The sequence below is a fragment of the Panthera uncia genome, chromosome X (genome assembly GCF_023721935.1).
Source record: "Panthera uncia isolate 11264 chromosome X, Puncia_PCG_1.0, whole genome shotgun sequence".
Lineage (NCBI taxonomy): Eukaryota > Metazoa > Chordata > Mammalia > Carnivora > Felidae > Panthera > Panthera uncia.
The window spans coordinates 53921020-53938957 of NC_064817.1; the positions used below are offsets into that span (position 1 = coordinate 53921020).

The window sequence follows — 17938 nt, forward strand, 5'->3', positions numbered from 1 at the left end:
TGTTTCTTAAAAATAACAATGAAATAGGGCATAGCTACCATTAAATTGATACAGATGAATATGAAAGGCTATGGCCTCAAAGAAACAGACTTTGTACCTATACAAATGTTAGTTAGAATTAATACGTGCCCTCAGTCTAGTATTGCTCTTATATTGATTGCTTTTCAGTAAGCCATCTCTGTGGTGTTATCAAATGAGAGAGACTAAAATCATTTTGAGAGCTTACAAGGGCTTGTTCACAAGACTAACTTAAAGCTTTTGAGAGTTTACCATGTGTGTACACTTGAAAAGGATTGTTGATTTCAGATAGAGAGTCCCCAAGGTTGTCTACTGGTCATGAAAGCCAACAGCATAAGTGCCCACAGCAGAACCCTCTGGAAAATGGCTTTCTATCAAATAAGTCATTAAGCTAAAATGTCTTAGCTTGCTCATACTCCTAAATGCCCTTTAAAGCTATATTTTCATTGATGGGACTAGCTCTGCAATAGATGATCTCCATAAGCTTTTGCTACTGCCACTTGGTTGACAAGCATTTTTAGAATACCAACTACCTGTAAGACATTGTACCAAGCTCTACAGTTGATATAACTACCAAATTCCTTTCCTCAGTACGTAAGTCCTAAAGTGAACTGAGTGTAAAAGTTAGTTAAAGACTAGGCTGCTTAAAAATATTTATGAAATTTTTGAAATAAAAAATAATATATACTCCTTATAACAAGCATAAGTAATTCAGCATCATGTAAGGTAAAATGTGAACATGCCTGCCTTCCATGAGAAAATGCTGTAAAGGTCAGAAATCTTTGAGGAATTTCTTGCCTAAAAGAGGTCAGAGGCCCACTTGACCTGAGGTTCACTAACGGTACTTCTGGTCTGCCTCACTCTGTCTTAAATTCCATCTAGTTATTTGTTTCTAAATATTATGAAAAATGATGAACTTTAAGTCAGGAGACCCTGATTATAGTCCCAGTTCTGCTATTAGCATACTAGCATGATGATCTTGGGTAAGTCTTTACTTCTCTGATCATAGTTTTTTATAAAGGTTAAACTAGAATCAGTGACTCTCGACTCTGGTGTAAGAATTCATAATCATCTAAGGAGGTTTCTTCAAGGTATACACAGCCCTGGACATTCTGACCACTCTGCACCCCATTAAGAACATTATAGTGAGAATACTATTACTGATGAGATCATATCATATTCCTCAGATGTATTAGGTTAAGAAAAAAATGTTTAGCTACTAGAATAGGTGATCTAATTGTTTCCTTCTAATTCTCTTATAGTTTGTTCCTAACTATTCCTGATTTCTATAATATAATGATAATATCTAAGGTAGTTTTAGTCAATTAGATATGTTTACACGATTAAATACTCAGGGTTTCTTTCAGTTTGGATGGTGAAATTTAAATACTCAGGGTTTCTTTCAGTTTGGATGGTGAAATGAGCCTTTTCATTAGCGTCTGTAAAGAGACTCAGTAAGGATTAAGAACATGCATATGGTTTTAAGAAGTGAAGGCTATAAGAAGGTTAATCTCTTGGCTAAGTGTTAAACTGTCAGCTCCCTTTGTATGGCTTCTCAAAATATCACAGGCAGATGTAGATGTGTAGGCAGATGGCGCCTGTTGAATTTGTAGTGGATTACTTATGCAACACTGCCTTACTCTAGATTCTACTCCTAAACCTGGAGGGCCTCTTGTCTTACAAGTGAGGAGCTAGTGGAGCTTCCTTCTTTTTTTCATTCATTCATTCAAATAAATTATTATTGAGTAAATGTTTGAATAAATGTTTATTGCTCTCTCTTTGGACAACTAGGGACACAGAGTTGAACAGGACCCTACCCTCATCAAGCTCACAGTTGGATAGTTTCAACATAGTATAGTAAGTGATATAATAGGGTAAGCACCGTGGTGCTATGGGACACATCAGTACCTGATCTACACCTGGGAGGTCAAAGAAGTTCTCCTAATGGGGGTGACATCTGAGCAGCAACCTGACTGATGCTAAAGAGTTAGCCATGTGAAGGTTTGAGGGAAGGGTAAATGAAGGAGGCTTAGAGTAAGAGGAGCTTGGTTCATTTGAGGAACCAAAACAAGTTTGTATGGTTAGTATAGATTTCTAAAGAGGAAGTGATAAATGAGCTGTCCAACAGGGCACAAATCATACAGGAACTTGGAATCCATTTTTTTGGAGCATATAAATCATCCTAAAGGCAATGGGGTAGCACAAGATTAATGTCAAAAATAGATTATATGGAAAATATTTTCAAATGCTAAATGCATATACTATGATCCAGCAATTCCACTTTTACTTCTAGACATACTCACATATGGGAAATCAGTTATCAACAGTGATATTCTTTGCTGTAATATTTGAAAGAGCAGAGAATTGGAAATAATGTAAATGCCCATTATTTAGGAAATGGTGAAATAAATTATGATAAATCTATAACTGGTAACTGGTTGCTTGGAGGAAGAAAACTGAGTGTTTAAAGTTGCAGTGAAGGGAAAGTTAATTTTCATATTTCTGTATCTTTTGAATTTTTTATTTTTGTAATTATTTTTATTTTTGAACTTTTTTATTTTGTTAATGTTTTATTTATTTTTGAGAGAGAGAAAGGAGGGAGAGGATTGAAGCGGGCTCTGCGCTGGCAGCAGAGAGCCCAAGGCGGGCTCAAACTCACAAACCGTGAGATCATGACCTGAGCCAAAGATAGATGTTTAACTGACTGAGCTATCCAGGTGCTCCTCCTTTGAATTTTTAAAATATCTACATGTATTACTAATTTAAAATAAGAAAATTAATTTTTTAAATAAATAAAACATGTATGATATGTCCTTTTTCTACCCCTCACCCAAATACATTAGCAATAATTTTATAATATAATAGCATCCTATGCTAATTAGAAGGTGGGAAAAAACAAAAATTTGTGGAAAGAATATAAATTGTTTTTTTCCAGCTTTATTGAGGTATAATTGACAAATGAAAATTGTATATACTTAGGGTATACAATGTGATATTTGATATACATATACATTGTGAAATAATTACCACAAACTAATTAACATTTCCATCACCTAACATAGTTCCCTCTTTTTTGTGATGAGAACACTTAAGATCTACTCAACAAATTCCAAGCATAATATATACAGTAATATTAACTATAGTCATCATGCCATGCATTTTTCATCCTCCATAACTGAAACTTTGTACCCTTTGACCAATACCTCTGCATTTCCCCTAACACCCAGCTCCTGGTGACCATTTTATTCTGCTTCTATGAGTTTAATTCTTTAGATTCTACATATAAGCAATATCATGCAGTATTTGTCTTTCTAGTATCTGGTTTATTTAACTTAGAGTAATGTCTTCCAGGTTCATCGTTGTTGTAAATGGCAGGGTTTCCCTCTTTTTTTAAGCTGAATAATATTATATCACATGTGTGTGTGATTACATTTGCTTTTTCCATTTATTTGATACTTAGGTTGTTTCCATATGTTGGCTATTATGACTAATGCTGCAACAAACATGAGAATGTAGATATCTCTTCAAGATACTGATTTCATTTTCTTTGTATATACACCCAGAAGTAAGATTGTTGAATTACATGGTATTTCTAGTTTTAACTTTTGAGGAACCTATTTTCCATAATGGTTGTACTGATTTACATTCCTACCAACAGTGCACAAAGGTTCCCTTTTCTCCACATCCTAACAAACACTTGTTGTCTCTTATCTTTTTGATTAGAGCCATCCTAACAGGTGTGAGGTAACATCCCATTGTAGTTTTGATTTGCATTTCCCTGGTGATTAGTGATGTTGAGCATCTTCTTATGTATCTGTTGGCCATTTGTAGGTCTTCTTTGGAAAACTGTCTATTCAGGTCCTTTGCCCATTTTTAAATCAGTTTGTTATTATTTATTTCATTTTTATTATTATTTGCTATTGAGTTGTTTGAATTCCTTACATATTTTGGATACTACCCCTAACCAGATGTATATTTTCCCCCATTTCATAGGTTGTCTCTTCACTCTGCTGATTGTTTCCTTTGCTGTGCAGAAGCTTTTTAATTTGATGCAATTCCACTTGTGTGTTTTTGCGTTTGCCACCTGTACTTTTGAGATCATATCCAAAAAATTATTGCCCAGGCCAGTATCAAGAAGCTTTTTTCTGACAGCCTGATCCTGAGCCCTGGCATCTTGTCTTCCTCCCTGAACAGCATGAGCTTCACCATTCACTCTACCTTCTCCTCCAACTATTAGTCCCTTGGCCCTGTGCAGTTGCCCATCCATCAGATCTGGCCTGTTAGCAGTGTGGCCAACATTTATGAGGCACCAGGGACTCAGGCTCCTGGATCTCTGTGTCCTGTTCCACCAGTTTACAGGGTGGCTGGAGGTCTGGGGGTCTGACTACAGGGATGACTGGGGGCCTGGTGCACATAGGGGATATCCATGGTGAGAAGGAAATCATGAAAGACCTGAATGACTACCCATCCTCCTACTTAGAGAGGGTGAGGAGCCTAGAGGCTGATAATCAGAAACTAGAGTTTAAAATCTGTGAACACCTGGAAAAGAAGGGACCCCAGGTCAGAGAATGGGGCAATACCTCAAGACCATCGAGGAGTTGAGGGCTCAGATCTATACAAATTCTGTGGGCATTGCCTGCATTGTTCTAAAGACTGACAATGCTTGTCTTGCTACTGATGACTTCAGACTCAAGTATTGAGTTGGCCATGCACCAGTCTGTGGAGAATGACATCCATGGGCTCTGTGAGGTCATTGAAGACACCAATGTCACTCAGCTGCAGCTGAAGATGGAAATTGAGACTCTCAGGGAGAAGCTGCTCTTCATGAAGAAGAACCATGAGGAAGAAGTAAAGGGTCTACAAAACCTGATTGATAATTCTAGGTTGACCATGGAGTTGGATGCCCCCAAATCTCAGAACCTCAGCAAGATCATGGTGGACATCCAGGCCCAGTAAGACAAGCTGGCTCAGAAGAACTAAAAGGAGCTGGACAAGTACCAGCTTGGTCCCAGAAAATTGAGGAGAGCACCACAGTGATCACCTCACAGACTGCTGAGATAGGAGTGGCTGAGATAATGCTCATGGAGCTGATACATGTGACTCGCTCCTGGGAAATCACCCTGGACTCCATGAGAATCTAAAGGCCAGCTTGGAAAACAACTGAGGGAAGTGGAAGCCTACTCACTGTGCAGATGGAACAGCTCAATGTAGTCCTGCTGCACTTGAAGTCAGAGCTGTCCCAGACTTGTTTAGAGACACCCAGGAGTGCAAGGCCCTGCTGAACATCAAGGCCAAGCTGGAGACTGAAATTACCACCTACTATCACCTGCTGGAAGACAGATGATTTCAATCTTGGTGACACCCTAGACAGCAGAAATTCCATGTATACCATCCAAAAGACCACCACCTGCAGGTTTGTGGAGGGCAAAGGGGTGTCTGAGACCAATGACATCAGTTTTGAGGCTTTGAGGCAGCAGAATCAGTGTACCCTTTGGGGAGCAGGAGACCAATAAAAAGTTCATGTTTTCCCTATGGTTTCTTCTAGTTGTTTTACAATTTTAGGTCTATGTTTAACTCTTTAATCTATTTTGAGTTGATTTTTCCTTCCTGTGAGGTAAGGGTCCAATTTCATTCCTTTGCATGTGCATATCCAGTTTTCCTAGTATCATTTATTGAAAGACTATCCTCTCCCCATGGTGTGCTCTTGGCATCCTTGTTGAATATTGGTAGCCTATAAATGCATAATTTATTTCTGGGCTTTCTATTCTGTTCCATTGGTCTATATGACTTTTTTTGTGCCAGTACCATACTGTTTTGTTTACCATACCTTTGTAATATGTTTAGAAATCAGGAAATGTAATGCCTTCAGCTTTCTTCTTTTGGTTTAAGATTGCTTGGGCTATTCGGGGCCTTTTGTGGTTCCATATGAATATTAGGATTGTTTTTCCTATTTCTGTGGAAAAAAAATTATTGGAATTTTGACAGAGATAGGATTGAATCTTTAGGTGGCTTTGTATAATATGAACATTTTAACAACATCAATTCTTCCAATCCAAGAATACAAGGGTATCTTTCTACTTTTTTGTGTGTCTTTTTCAATTTCTGTTATCAGCATTTCATAGTTTTCAGTGTACTGATATTTCACTTCCTTGGTTAAATTTGTTCCTAAGTATTTTGTTCTTTTTGATGCTATAGTAAATGGGATCTTTTTCTTAATTTATTTTTTGAATAGTTCATTGATAGTGTATAGAAAGAGACTTTTATATGTTCATTTTGTATCATACAACTTAACTGAATTCATTTGTTATTTCTAACAGGTGTTTTTGGTGGAGTTTTCTATATATAGGTTTATATCATCAGCAGACAGAGGCAATTTTGCTTTTTCCATTCCAAGTTGTATGCCTTTCATTTATTTTTCTTGTGTAATTGCTCTAGCTATAGGACTTCAAGTACTATGTTGAAAGAATTGGTGAGAATGGGCATCCTCATCTTTTTCCTGATCGTAGAGGAAAAGTTTTTTTTAGCTTTTTGCTGTTAAGTGTGATGTTAGCTGTGAGCTTGTAATATATAGCCTTTCTTATGTTGAGATACATTCTTTCTATACCTAATTTATGAAGAATTTTTATCATGAAAGAATGTTTAATTTTGTTGAATGCTTTTCTGAATCTATTGAGATGATCATATGATTTTTACCCTTCATTCTGTTAATGTGATATATCATATTTGAGAACATAAATTGTTACACCCATTTTGGATATTAATACATCTCCAGTCAAATTAAACATTAGGATACCTTTATAATCTAGCATTTACAGTTTAGGGAATCTATCATACAGAAATAAGAATACCAGTACCTAGGTCATATGTACAAGGATATTTATTAGAGCACTGTTTCAGTGGCAAAAAAGAGGGATAACCCTAGTATCTACATGCAGGGAAATGGTTGAGTAAATTATGACATAGCTATACTATTGAATACTATGCCGCTATTAAAATGAATATGTTAGAATGTTATGTATGGACTGAAAGAATACCCATGTTCTTTTGCTAGGTAATCAAAATCAAGTTTCAGAATAATCTGTAACATATAATCCCATTTTTATATAAAAAAAGAAAGATATTAACCCCCTAAAATTTTTATAGATACAGATATATGGATATAAACATAGAAACAGATGTGGAAAGCAGAAACACCAAACTCTGGATTATTGATTACATCAGGTGGAAAGAGGTTGGATGGGAAAGGGATAGCTCTTAAGTGGTTCTTTATTTAGTTCTATATTGTTTGACTTGTTACAATAAGCATGTGTTACTATAATTTATTTAAAATATAATTAAAAAGTGGAAAAAATGGAGAGAAAATGGACTAGAAGGGGCATAAGGGAAACAAAGAAGCCAGTTAGGAGGCTGTTACAATGGTACACATAAGAAATGATGGTGACTTAATTAGTGTAGCAGCAATGGAAACAGAAGTAGACAGGTTTATTTTTTTAAAAATTTAATGTTTATTTTATTTTTAAGAGAGACAGAGAGTGAGTGCGAGAAGGGCAGAGAGAGAGGGACACACAGAATCTGAAACAGGCTCCAGGCTCTGAGCTGTCAGCACAGAGTCTGATGCAGGGCTCAAACTCACAAACCATGAGATCATGGCCTGAGCCGAAGTCAGAAGCTTAACCGACAGAGCCACCCAGGAGCCCCAGACAGGTTTATTTAGGAAAAAATTAGGACTTGGTGGTTTGTTTGAAGGGAGAAAATGAGGAGTCAAGGAAGCCACCCAGGTTTCTGGCAAAGTGCTATACTAGTCACTGAGATAACAATCAGAAAAGGAAGATGTGTGGTTTTAAACAGGTTTTAAGTTTCAGGTACTTGTGTGAAATTCAAGAAGAAAAAACTTGTAAGCAGTTGGGGATATGCATCTGAAGCTCAGGAAAAATATCTGGGCTGGAAATATGGATATGGAGATCATTAGCTAGGTTAGGACTCTCTCAGTTACAAGGGACAGATAGCTGGCCTAAACTGTATTAAGATCTTTTTTTCTAAGGAAGAGGGCATGGCCAAATGTCCATCTACTGATGAATGGATAAAGAAGATGTGGTATATATATACAATGGAATATTACTCAGAGATTTAAAAAAATGAAATCTTGCCATTTGCAACAACGTGGATAGAACTAGAGTGTATTATGCTAAGTGAAATAAGTCAGTCAGAGAAAGACAAATATCATATGACTTCACTCATATGTGGAATTTCAGATACAAAACAGATGAGGGGCACCAGGGTGGTTCAGTCGGTTCAGCATCCAACCTCCACTCAGGTCATGATCTCATGGTTTGTGGGTTCAAGCTCCACATTGTTCTCTGGACTTACAGTTCATAGCCTGGAGCCTCCTTTGGATTCTGTGTCTCCTCTCTTTGCCCCTCCCCTGCTTGCGTTCTGTCTCTGTCTCTCAAAATGAATAAATGTTAAAAAAAAAAAAAGACACAAAACAGATGAACATAGAGGAAGGGAAGCAAAAATAATGTAAAAACAGAGAGGAAAACAAACCATAAGAGACTCTTAAATACAGAGGACAAACTGAGGGTTGCTGGAGTGGTTTTGGGTGAGTGGGGGCTAAATGGGCAAGGGGCATTAAGGAGGACATTTGTTGGGATGAATCACTAAATTCTGTTCCTGAAATCATTATTACATTATATGTTAACTAACTTGGGTGTAAATTTTTAAAAATAATAATAAAAAGAAGAGGACATGGGATTTATTGGTTTATTTAACTGTAAAGTCCTTGATGAAGCTGGCTTAAGATATGGCTGCACCTTGGAGCTCATGTGATCTCACCAGTACTCTCTCAGCTCTGCTTTCCTTTGTATTCACCTCATTCTTCAGGCAGATTCTCCCTATAAAATGGGAAAGATGGCTAGCAGCTCTAGCTTACAATTATCCAACTTAGTAAAGCCAATGGAAACGTGTGCCTCACCCATCTACTGAAATCAGTAAGAAGGATGTTGTTGGCAACAGTGATGAGAGCAGTTTTAGTAGAGTAATAGGAATAGAAAGATTGAGAGTCAAGTTAGATGAGTCAGTAGAAAATAACAAATATAAATGAATAGCTAGAGATTTACTAACCATCTACTATGTGCAAGGCACTGTGCTATATTACATGCAGGGATACAAAAATGATTAAGATAAAGTTCCTTAGTTCTGGAAGCCCATGGTCTTCATAAAAGAGGATCTTGTAAATAATTCCCAGAGGTGATTAGTACTTATATGGAGGTATGAGATTGCAGTGGAAGCATACAGGAGGGAGCCACAGAATGGCCAATCCAATACATTAAATACATCTCCAAGGAGAAGCACACAATGGCTGGCATATACTAGGCATGCATACATGAATGGATGGAGGGAATGAAATTTGAATTGAATTTTGGAGGATGAATAGGACTTTTTTTTTAATTTAACTTTATTTTTTATTTTTTAAAATTTACATCCAAATTAGTTAGAATATAGTGAAGCAATGATTTCAGTAGATTCCTTAATGCCCCTTACCCATTTAGCCCATCCCCCCTCCCACAACCCCTCCAGCAACCCTCAGTTTGTTCTCCATATTTATGAGTCTCTTTTGTTTTGTCCCCCTCCCTGTTTTTATATTATTTTTGTTTCCCTTGCCTTATGTTCATCTGTTTTGTCTCTTAAAGTCCTCATATGAGTGAAGTCATATGATTTTTGTCTTTCTCTGACTAATTTCACTTAGTATAATACCCTCCAGTTCCATCCATGTAGTTGCAAATGGCAAGATTTCATTCCTTTTGATTGCTGAGTAATACTCCATTGTATATGTATACCACATCTTTATCCATTCATCCATCGATGGACATTTGGGTTCTTTCCATACTTTGGCTATTGTTGATAGTGCTGCTATAAACATGGGGGTGCATGTGTCCCTTCGAAACAGCACACCTGTATCCCTTAGATAAATGCCTAGTAGTGCAGTTGCTGGGTCGTAGGGTAGTTCTATTTTTGGTTTTTTGAGGAACCTCCATGCTGTTTTCCCAAGTGGCTGCACCAGCTTGCATTCCCACCAGCAATGCAAAAGAGATCCTTTCTCTGTATCCTCACCAACATCTGTTGTTGCCTGAGTTGTTACTGTTAGCCATTCTGACAGGTGTGAGGTGGTATCCAATATGGTTTTGATTTGTATTTCCCTGGTGATGAGTGATGTGGAGCATTTTTTCATGTGTCGGTTGGCCATCTGGATGTCTTTTTTGGACAAGTGTCTATTCATGTCTTTTGCCCATTTCTTCACTGGATTATTTGGTTTTTGGGTGTTGAGTTTCATAAGTTCTTTGTAGATTTTGGGTTCTAACCCTTTATCTGATATGTCATTTGCCAATATCTTCTCCCTGTATAGGACTTGAATAAAGAAAAGTAGAAAGTGCAATTCTGACAAAGGGACCAGCAAATGCAAAGGCTAACCAAATCCCCTAGGTCTGTTAGCTCTCCTCATGGCTTAAATAAAAACCAGTATGTAATGTAGGAGCTTGGAAGAAGGACTGAGGAAAGCCAGAACCATTGGGCAGAGAAAATGTGTCAAGATCCCAGAACTGCCTGAGAAGCTTTCAAATGCCCACTCAGACATTTGATAAATGGTATTTTAGTCCCAAATTATCTTGGCATCTTCCCCACCTCACTGTGTCTCTCTTCTACCCTCTGTACACTTGAGAAAGAAATACTAGCTAGGCCAACACAACTCTTCCTTTCTACTAAATACAAGATATATAAGCCATGTGTAATGTTTTTTTTTAACTTTTGTAGCAGTTTTTTTTCCCTGATATTCTAAAAAAATTTTTTTAGTGTATTCATTTTTGAGAGAGAGAGAGACAGAGCATGAGCAGGGGGAGGGGCAGAGTGAGAGAGGGAGACACAGAATCCAAAGCAGGCTCCAGGCTCTGAGCTGTCATCACAGAGCCCAATGTGGGGCTCGAACTCATGAACCGCGAGATCATGACCTGAGCCAAAGTCGGTTGCTTAACCGACTGAGCCATCCAGGTACCCCTCTCTGATATTCTATTTAGTTATCTCTGGTGCAAGGTAGCAAAATACATTTAGAACCTCAATATAATTTGAAATCAATGATTGATCCTACTTTCTTTCTTGTTTAGGATTCCAACCTGATTTAGAAGACATAGATCCTATGCCATTAACATGTTCAGAAATGTAGAGAGAGCTATTTTTGAAATAATTAAGTACCAAGGATGCTTTGCTATATATAGACTTATGAGTCTTAGCTTCATTTTATTTATTTTTTTCTTAGCTGCATTTTAGCACTGCTTCCAGTATATACCCTCTTTAATGAATCTAGTACTGTAGTAATTTAGGTCAGTTCTTGAGGGTCTAGCCTCACTTAGGTACTACATGTGCCAAGCCAGGGTTCTAAGCAACCTATGCTATTTGTTAAATAGTGTACTAATTAGAAGGTGGCTTTGTGCAAGATCTCTTCTCTCTATAGCAAAACAACTCATAGGCCTAGCCTACAGCCATAAAGTTAGTAGTGTCAGGTAGATGAAATTCAGCACATCATTATCTTACATTGTGCCAGAAGAGCTGGAAGAAGATTGACTTGGTAATTCTCTATGTTTTGATCCTGATCTGTTTAGAATTATGGCTTCTTAAAAAGGAAATGGAAAAAGAATGTGTACCTCATGATAGCTTCACAGTATCTCCTGACAGTGTGTTCAGCTATTGTAAATACAGCAATTTTATTCTCTCCTCAAATTTCAGATATATTTCATTTATTTAAAAAAAGAAACTACATTGAAATGATCAAATTTTAAAGTATGAATTGCATGCTTTCAAAAATGAAATTTTATATTTCATGTTACACATTTAAATCTCTGTTTTGTTCAAAAGCAAAGACAAACTTCTTTTTTATTGTTTTTTCAATGTTTATTTATTTTTGAGACAGAGAAAGAGCATGAACAGGGGAGGGTCAGAGAGAGAGGGAGACACGGAATCTGAAGTGGGCTCCAGGCTCCAACCTGTCAGCACGGAGCCAGCCGAGCTGGACGCGGGGCTCGAACTCATGAACCATGAGATCATGACCTGAGCCAAAGTCCAACGCATAACCGACTGAGCCACCCAGGTGCCCCGCAAAGACAAACTTCTTTCATGAGTCACAGTCATTGGTTTGTATAGTGCATTATCTTTACAAGTCATCTCCAAAACTTTATAAACTTAGGTTTACACTGTAACTTGCTTAAGGGAGAGGAGTATATTTGTGGTACAAATATTTTAACTCAGGTTGTTTTCAAGTTTCAGTTCGGCATTTTGAATCTAATCTCTTCTCCCCATCCCCTAGCATAGTATTCAAAATCCAGAAGCTATCAGAAATAAGGCCCAAATTTAGTACAGTAAAGCTGCCAGTATATGGTTGAAATATATATACAAGAAAGAAAACTCAGTTGATATTATCAAGCAATCTTTCTGACCCTTGATTTCTCTCTCGGACACCTTGTTGCAGAGAAATAGCATAGAATTTAAAGCCACATAGACCTGATTTCAAATTTAAAATCACAGAGACCTAATTTCAAATCCGAGGTCTACTACTTTTAGCTTTGTGGCCTTGGCCAAGTCACATAACCTCTCTCAGCATAAGTTTTCTCATTATATAAAGGCAATAATGATACTTTCTTTGATAAGATATCATAAGGATTAGAGGTAATATAAAATTCCTAATTCAATGCTAGCACATAACAGGTGCTCAATAATTGGTGATTATTAGTATCAACTGTAACATAAGAGTAGTACTAATCCATCTACTTGTCAGGTTATAGATAAAATGGATAAGAATGCTTTTTTCAAACATCATGCTCTCTTACCCATGTTTATAGTGGAGAAAAGAAGCTATTCTGCTTATCTCACAGGACTGTGATGATCAAAAGAGATAATATATACTAAAGCACTTAGAAAATGTAAAGTGTTGTTAGGATCAAGGTGGAGTCTGTAGTTTAAATGAGGCTTAAGAGACCTCTTTTGCTTCTCCCTCCAATGAATTAAAAGTTAAAGAATAAAAACTGAGGGGCACCTGGGTGGCTCAGTTAGTTAAGCATCTGACTTTGGCTCAGGTCATGATCTCACAGCTTGTAAGTTCGAGTCCCACATCAGGTGAGCTTGAGCCCCTCTTTGGGTGAGCTTGAGCCCAGCTTCAGGTGAACACGAGCCCCACTTCAGGTAAAAACACAAACCCTGCTTCAGATGAGCCCTGCTTCTCTCTCTCTCTCTCTCTCTCTCTCTCTCTCTCTCTCTCTTTCCCTCTCTTTCCCCACTCCTTGCTTATTTGCACCTTCCCTCTCAAAAAAAATTAAAGAATAAAAATTGAATATCACAAACTGGTATTACTATTGATAGTTTGTTACTGATTTTGTCCTTCTTGCAGGAAAATACAGAATACAAGTTTTGTAAATAAAATATACTTATTCTCAGTATACCCTGATTATTCAGAGGTCTTTTATTTAGCAACCTCAAACATCCAGAACACAGCCTGGACACCTCACAGGAGGTGGGATGAAAGCCCTATGATCTGGAAACAAAATCTCAAGCCAATGAGGCCTCTCACTCTACACCTATAAGAGGAGTAGTGCCAACTTTACTAAGCATCTTGATTTAGTGTTGTATATGAAATAAAGGTTGCTTGCTAATATAATGAGCTTAGTTGTCTGACAACCAATTAAAATGAGAGAAGGGGTCAAGGTGCCTGGGTGGCTCAGTCAGTTAAGCGACTGACTCCATCTCAGGTCATGATCTTACCGTGTGTGCGTTTGAGCCCTGCATCAGGCTCTGTGCTGACAGCTCAGAGCCTGGAGCCTGTTTCGGAATCTGTGTCTCCCCCTCTCTCTCTGCCCCTCCCCATCTTGTGCTCTGTCTCTCTCTCAAAAATAAATAAACATTAAAAAAAATTTTTAATGAGAGAAGGGGTCTACTAGATGTAAGAAAACTGATACCCTAAGAAGGCATAGTTAGTGTAAAGACAGAATTCTAAAAACAGAACAAGAAAAATAAAGTCACTTGGGATCATTCATGTAGGGATTCTAACTTCCCTGTATGCCTTAGTAGACACTGAGCACTTCACTCTATGGTCCAGTAGGGAATTTTCATAGTGATGCTTAGTCCTCAACAGACAACTATATCTGACATGACAAGACAAAGAAGTCTCAAAACGTTTTACAAAAATTTCTGTCAGATTTCAAAGTTTGCTATTATTGGAGTAAGTTTTAGTTATCCAGAAAACTCATTGCTGTGGAGTCACTTCTATGGTGCCAAGTAAGTAAGCTACTAACTATACATTAAAGCTGCTAGTTGGGGTACCTGGGTGGCTCAGTCGGTGAGCAACGGACTTCAGCTCAGGTCATGATCTCACGGCTCATGAGTTTGAGTGCCACATCAGGCTTGTTGCTGTCAGCGTGGAGCCTGCTTCAAATCCTTTGTCACCCTCTTTCTCTGCCCCTTCCCCATCTCTCAAAAATTATTAAACATTACAGAGTAAGCTTAGGAGGAGAGGGAAGATGGCGGCGTAGGAGGACGCTGGGCTCACCGCGTGTCCTGCTGATCACGTAGATTCCACCTACACCTGCCTAAATAACCCAGAAAACCGCCAGAGGATTAGCAGAACGGAGTCTCCGGAGCCAAGCGCAGATGAGAGGCCCACGGAAGAGGGTAGGAAGGGCGGCGAGGCAGTGCACGCTCCACGGACCGGCGGGAGGGAGCCGGGGCAGAGGGGCGGCTCACCGGCCAAGCAGAGCCCCCGAGTCTGGCTGGCAAAAGCGGAGGGGCCAGACAGACTGTGTTCCGACAGCAAGCGCGACTTAGCGTCTGGGAGGTCATAAGTTAACAGTTCTGCTCAGAAAGCGGGAAGGCTGGAGGACAAAGGGAGGGAGAGCTGCTGAGCCCCCAGATGACAGAGCTCAGTTTGGCGGGGAACAAAGGTGCTCGCCAGCGCCATCTCCCCCGCCCATCCCCCAGCCAAAATCCCAAAGGGAACCAGTTCCTGCCAGGGAACTTGCTCGCTCCGCGCAAACACCCAACTCTGTGCTTCTGCAGAGCCAAACCTCCTGCAGCGGATCTGACTCCCTCCCGCTGCCACAGGGCCCCTCCTGAAGTGGATCACCTAAGGAGAAGCGAGCTAAGTCTGCCCCTCCTGCCCCCGTGCACCTTGCCTACCCACCCCAGCTAGTAGGCCAGATCCCCAGCACCACAAGCCTGGCAGTGTGCAAGTAGCCCAGAGGGCCACCCCACCCCACAGTGAATCCCGCCCCTAGGAGAGGGGAAGAGAAGGCACACACCAGTCTCACTGTGGCCCCAGGGGTGGGCTGGGGGCAGACATCAGGTCGGACTGCGGCCCCGCCCACCAACTCCAGTTATACACCACAGCACAGGGGAAGTGCCCTGCAGGTCCTCACCACTCCAGGGACTATCCAAAATGACCAAACGGAAGAATTCCCCTCAGAAGAATCTCCAGGAAATAACAACAGCTAATGAACTGATCAAAAAGGATTTAAATAATATAACAGAAAGTGAATTTAGAATAATAGTCATAAAATTAATCGCTGGGCTTGAAAACAGTATAGAGGACAGCAGAGAATCTCTTGCTACAGAGATCAAGGGACTAAGGAACAGTCACGAGGAGCTGAAAAGCGCTTTAAACGAAATGCAAAACAAAATGGAAACGACGACGGCTCGGATTGAAGAGGCAGAGGAGAGAATAGGTGAACTAGAAGATAAAGTTTTGGAAAAAGAGGAAGCTGAGAGAAAGAGAGATAAAAAAATCCAGGAGTATGAGGGGAAAATTAGAGAACTAAGTGATACACTAAAAAGAAATAATATACGCATAATTGGTATCCCAGAGGAGGAAGAGAGAGGGAAAGGTGCTGAAGGGTTACTTGAAGAAATTATAGCTGAGAACTTCCCTGAACTGGGGAAGGAAAAAGGCATTGAAATCCAAGAGGCACAGAGAACTCCCTTCAGACGTAACTTGAATCGATCTTCTACACGACGTATCATAGTGAAACTGGCAAAATACAAGGATAAAGAGAAAATTCTGAAAGCAGCAAGGGATAAACATGCCCTCACATATAAAGGGAGACCTATAAGACTCGTGACTGATCTCTCTTTTGAAACTTGGCAGGCCAGAAAGGATTGGCACGATATCTTCAGTGTGCTAAACAGAAAAAATATGCAGCCGAGAATCCTTTATCCAGCAAGTCTGTCATTTAGAATAGAAGGAGAGATAAAGGTCTTCCCAAACAAACAAAAACTGAAGGAATTCATCACCACTAAACCAGCCCTACAAGAGATCCTAAGGGGGATCCTGTGAGACAAAGTACCAGAGACATCACTACAAGCATGAAATCTACGGACATCACAATGACTCTAAACCCATATCTTTCTATAATAACACTGAATGTAAATGGACTAAATGGGCCAACCAAAAGACATAGGGTATCAGAATGCATAAAATAACAAGATCCATCTATTTGCTGTCTACAAGAGACTCATTTTAGATCTGAGGACACCTTCAGATTGAGAGTGAGAGGACAGAGAACTATTTATCATGCTACTGGAAGTCAAAAGAAAGCTGGAGTAGCCATACTTATATAAGACAAACTAGACTTTAAATTAAAGGCTGTAACAAGAGATGAAGAAGGGCATTATATAATAATCACAGGGTCTATCCATCAGGAAGAGCTAACAATTATAAATGTCTATGCACCAAATACGGGAGCCCCCAGATATATAAAACAATTACTCATAAACATAAGCAACCTTATTGATAAGAATGTGGTCATTGCAGGGGACTTTAACACCCTACTTACAGAGATGGATAAATCATCTAGACACACGGTCAATAAAAAACAAGGGCCCTGAATGATACATTGGATCAGATGGACTTGACAGATATATTTAGAACTCTGCCTCCCAAAGCAACAATATACTTTCTTCTCGAGTGCACATGGAACATTCTCCAAGATAGATCATATACTGGGTCACAAAACAGCCCTTCATAAGTTTACAAGAATTGAAATTATACCATGCATACTTTCAGACCACAATGCTATGAAGCTTGAAATCAACCACAGGAAAAAGTCTGGAAAACCTCCAAAAGCATGGAGGTTAAAGAACACCCTACTAACAAATGAGTGGGTCAACCAGGCAATTAGAGAAGAAATTAAAAAATATATGGAAACAAACGAAAATGAAAATACAACAATCCAAACGCTTTGGGACGCAGCGAAGGCAGTCCTGAGAGGAAAATACATTGCAATCCAGGCCTATCTCAAGAAACAAGAAAAATCCCAAATACAAAATCTAACAGGCACCCCCAAAGGAAATAGAAGCAGAACAGCAAAGGCAGCTTAAACCCAGCAGAAGAAGAGAAATAATAAAGATCAGAGCAGAAATAAACAATATAGAATCTAAAAAAACTGTAGAGCAGATCAACGAAACCAAGAGTTGGTTTTTTGAAAAAATAAACAAAATTGACAAACTTCTAGCCAGGCTTCTCAAAAAGAAAAGGGAGATGACCCAAATAGATAAAATCATGAATGAAAATGGAATTATTACAACCAATCCCTCAGAGATACAAACAATTATCAGGGAATACTATGAAAAATTATATGCCGACAAATTGGACAACCTGGAAGAAATGGACAAATTCCTAAACACCCACACTCTTCCAAAACTCAATCAAGAGTTAATAGAAAGCTTGAACAGACCCATAACCAGCGAAGAAATTGAATCGGTTATCAAAAATCTCCCAACAAATAAGAGTCCAGGACCAGATGGCTTCTCAGGGGAGTTCTACCAGACGTTTAAAGCAGAGATAATACCTATCCTTCTCAAGCTATTCCAAGAAATAGAAAGGGAAGGAAAACTT

General features: G+C 39.0%; 1 protein-coding gene and 1 pseudogene across 1 annotated transcript in view; both read left to right on the forward strand.

Annotated features, from left to right (window-relative positions):
- Positions 1–17938, forward strand: part of EDA (ectodysplasin A) — a 419425-nt gene that overhangs the window by 304852 nt on the left and 96635 nt on the right. The window lies entirely within an intron of this gene.
- Positions 808–9365, forward strand: LOC125931718 (keratin, type I cytoskeletal 18-like; annotated as a pseudogene).